Below are 4,425 nucleotides of genomic sequence, written 5' to 3'. Positions count from 1 at the left end.
TTCAGTATACCTGATATGACTATGATAGAGAGAACATAATATATTGTATTTTATTTGTAATTTTGTATACATCTATCTATCTATCTATATGTATCTATCTATAGCTATACTAATTATATATAGACTCCCAACAAATTACACATTAATCAGAAAATAAGAGCCGTTCTATCTAATCCATGTAATCCTTGGCTGAAATCTTGACCAAGAAAAAATCAGCCAGAAAAAACTTCTTGAACGGCCCACAAATAACAAACTATCTTTTTTTTAGAAGACTCGCAGTTTTCACGGCTGTAGAAGAAATAGAAGCCGAGTGAGATACTCCCTATCAACAACCGTGAAGATAAGTTAGAAAAAAACATGAAAGGATATACAAAAACACTTAAAAGGAGAAGAAGCCGAAAGAGATAAGGCTCACAGTCCTTTCACGTACAAGCCAAGGACACCCCAAAAGTATCTACCTTCTCCACGTCTCTTTCTCTCTCCTTTAAGAAAACAACCTGAAGCAACAACGGGCCATGTAATCTCCATGGTCTCCTTAGCCCCAGGAACAATTCATGTTGCTCTCAAATTGTGCAAGCAAGTTCGGGCGTCGATCCGATGTGCTCAAGGAGTGTATTGCATCACAATTGTTTTGTTAAGGTTTGTTTTCTCATCTAGATGAGGTTCGTTTTCTCATAATCTTTTGTTCTGAATTTCTTTCTTCCCTTGAATCTACCATGACTTTGGATCGGGTTCAATTTGTTTTCTATACTATCATGTGATAGTGTTCTTCTTTCCAAGGATTAAATCCCGAATATTTTCACCTACAACATATGGATATCTAATCGAGATCATCAGGTCAGATCTGGTGAGCTTATAAATTAAACTTGATGTCTAGACAAGCAACATCACAAGAAGGAGCATCCTTTCAGTTGTCAACATCGAGCTGATCAAGCTACTCCAAATTCAATTTTTGCACCGACAAAATATGTTCAGTAACTTTCTGTGAATCACATGTGACAACAACTATTTTTTTCTGACAACTACAGGTTAAATAGAGCATGACCAGCTGCATCGACTGCTCTTAACTGATTCCTACCTGCAGCTCTATAAATAAGCAAGTGTTCATCTGATACCTATTGACTGCAGATTGGGGATAATTAGCAACATAATATTGATACATAGAAATACTGAGTGAGAGTATGACCAGCTGCATCGACTGCTCTTCTAATAATTCCGCATCAGCTGCCACTCATCTTGACGTCCACGCCAAGCCTCATATAGATGGTAGGATATCTTCTATACATAGTAGTTCTTTTGTAACCTGATTGTAATATCATTAATGATGTATCTGTGTAGTCCATATATATGTGAATATGAGATGGGCGAGGTGTGCAATTAGCAGCCCGTTCTTTCTGAGCTATACGAGTTTTTCTTGGTTATCCTATTTCGGTGGTTTCATATTTAGAGACGCTTATGAAATTACACATCATATGCCTATTTAATAAGGATATGTTTCACTAGTACCTGTTTTGGCTGATTGAGGTTAATAAGCAACAATATATTGTAAATAAAAATATTGAGCTTTTCCCAATTTGTGGTGCCTAAGTTTTATTTTGGCAGTTTCATATTACAAAACGTTATGAAACTAAATAGCATAGAATTCCTGCAAAAAAAAAGAAACCGTGCTTTTGATAAATAATAAGATGTCTGCAAATGGTTTCGCATCTTGCAGTGATGCTATGAGAACTTTGAAATATATGATAAATTTTTACTAACAATATCAATGATAAATATATGGTTGTTTTTGTAAGTTGCATTGCTTAAAGATTTTTCGAAAGCAATACCTGAATCTGGCTTTTGTATAGTTCTTTTTGTTTTACCTTTTTTATGGATTAACTTAGCACATATACTGTAATTATTTTCGTTCTGAAGGGGACTATAGGAGGAAAGGTAATACGAGATGATCATCGCACTTCTCCAAATCTGCTCTATCCATGTTCTACCACTATGTTGTCTCTCTCTTTTCTTTCATACCTACTATTTGTATAAGGTCTGTACGTTCAAATTATCTATCTTACGACATTTTTTGTTGATCGGAATGCTTACTACCTGGCCCTGTACTACGTAATGCATGCAGAAAATATCCAGATTGATCTGAATTATATACTTTTAAATTAAACCAAATATAATGCATGTGACAAACCAGTTTCAGTATTCATTTTTCACTTTCCCCGAGGCACGTGCTCTAAAAGATTATTTTTTTGATATTCTTACGGTGAGAGAGACATAGGTCAAACTCTCAAAGAATTTGTTGAGGAAGATGATTCCTCTACATAGTCTATATATGTGAACTATGAACCCTTTGGTTCTTTACACCGGCATGAGTATATGATGCAGAGAATAAAGTGCTTTCCATTTGACCTGTTGGTCAGTAGCGTACACGTTGCACTAGAAAATCATAATTTAGAAAAGGTTCATTCTTAGGATCTGTTGGTTAGGACATCACTTATTGCTATATATCGATTAAATGCCCAAAAAATCCAATTCTTATGGTAAAATATAGTAGAAAGACTAGCCCGTGCATCGCACGGGTTTGACGACTAGTAGTGTTAACCACTGTATGCAGTAACTGAATTTCATATTCACAGCACAGCAATGGCAATCAGCAATCAGCAATCGGCAATCGTAAACAGGCCGTGACAGAGCTCACCTCGAGCGCTTCGACGGTGAGGAGCAGGACAATGATCTTCTCGGAGAACCTCTGGCACTCCTCGTGGTCGTGCGAGAGGCGGCGCCTGTAGGAGAGGTTGTAGAAGAGGGACCGGAGCTCCTTGAGCTTGGCCTTGGTGACGGCGAGATCGCGCAGGCAGCTGAGCACCTAGGAGTGGTGGGCGAGGTGCGCCCTGTAGTTCATCTGGATGAGCAGCGCGGCATCCTGCGGCGACAGCTCCTTGGCCTTCCCCTTGCCGTTCCCCATGGCAAAGGCCTGCATCATCAGAAAGAGAGACAAATGTCAGGCGGTCAGTACACATATGACAGTAGTCCATTGCAAGGGAGCAGAATCCTCAAGCTGATATCATTTAGAGCAGAGTTCAGTCAATTTGTAGCCAGTACTAAGCACAGATCTAGAGTGTGGACACTAGCATCCTCTAAAATTCCAAATTTTCTCTCAAATCTAGCGAGAGGTAACTTGGTTCTATTGGAAATTCTACTGGAAATCACACATTTCGTTCAGATCGGGCCACAGAACCCAAACCCCCGCAAAAATCTCATCTTTTGTGCTGAGTACCGTACCTTGCGGATGGCGTCGCAGCCGGCGGTGTTGTCCTCGGGGATCTCCTCGATCTGGACGCACGTCCTCGCCGGCTTCTTCTTCTTCTTGTCAACCTCCTTGTCCTTGGCGGCGGCCTTGATCTTCTTGGGCTTCTCCAGCCTACGCTCCTCGACCTCCAGCTCATCCTCGTCGTTGTCGGAGGCGGTGAAGTCCTCCTCCCAGGTGTAGGCATGTGACCATGGCTCGAGCGAGCCTTTGCCCTTGATCTCGGTGCCCCACTTGGTCTTGGTCTTGCCTCCGGTGCCGCCCTTGGACTTGGCCTCCCACCTCCACTTGCGGTCGAATCCGTCGTCGTTGGGGGAGGCGAGCTCCGCCTCCCACTTGAGCGCCCGGCCCCCGCCGTGCGGCTTCTCCTCCACCGTCCACTTGACCTTCCGGCCGCCGGGCTCCGTGGCCGCGTAGGTGTACTTGCGGCGCGCCGGTTGCGGGGCGGCCACGCGGGCCGCGAGCTCGAGCACGGCGATGCGGTCGGTGAGGTCGTGCAAGAGGAAGGCGTGTGGGGAGGGGATGGGGGCGGGGCGAAGAAGGGGTCGGCGGGGAGGTAGAGGTTGAGGAGGTCAGGGTGGTGGGGGAAGGCGAAGCGGGATGGGGATGGGGGTGGGAGGAAGGGGCGCAGGAGGCGGAGAGAGAGGAGGTAGGTGGTGGTGTGTGGATGAGATGCGAACGTCTTTTTTTACCTGGATGGGTGGGGAGAGAGGGAGGGGATAACCCCACAGTTTTTTTACCTGGAAAAAAATAACCCCATCTCTTTGCCATCTGCCAGCAGATGGCAAAGAATCTATGTCGTCTGCTGGCAGATGGCAAAGAGGTGGGGCTGGTACGCCGTTACATGCTTGACGGCCATAGAATTTGCCAACCTCTTTGCCATCTGCTGGCAGATGGCAAAGATTATTTGCCATGCACTAGCAGATGCCAAAGAATTGGCTGATGGCAACCATGTTCTTTGCCGTCTGTCAGTTCTTTGCCATCTATTTTTTATAAGCAGATGGCAAAGACGTTCTTTGCCATCAGCTGGCAGATGGCAAAGAGCTGGCTGATGGCAAATTCCCTGTTTCCAGTAGTGTTTGTTGATTTGTGTGATATGCAAAAGAAGAAAGATGTGGATAATG

At 44.0% G+C, this 4,425-nt stretch overlaps 1 pseudogene across 1 annotated transcript; it reads right to left on the bottom strand.

The window, feature by feature from the left end:
- Window positions 1-2,644: 2,644 nt before the first annotated feature.
- LOC125518684 (uncharacterized) lies at window positions 2,645-4,184 on the bottom strand (annotated as a pseudogene). The gene is made up of 3 exons (XR_015609847.1): window positions 4,146-4,184; window positions 3,277-3,983; window positions 2,645-2,968 (listed from the first exon to the last, which is right to left on the bottom strand). The product of XR_015609847.1 is annotated as an uncharacterized LOC125518684 (transcript).
- Between the last annotated feature and the right edge of the window lie 241 nt (window positions 4,185-4,425).

This window comes from Triticum urartu, chromosome 7A, assembly GCF_056163025.1.
Source record: "Triticum urartu cultivar PI428250 chromosome 7A, HENAU_Tu73, whole genome shotgun sequence".
Lineage (NCBI taxonomy): Eukaryota > Viridiplantae > Streptophyta > Magnoliopsida > Poales > Poaceae > Triticum > Triticum urartu.
This window is presented reverse-complemented; position numbering and strand designations above follow the sequence as displayed.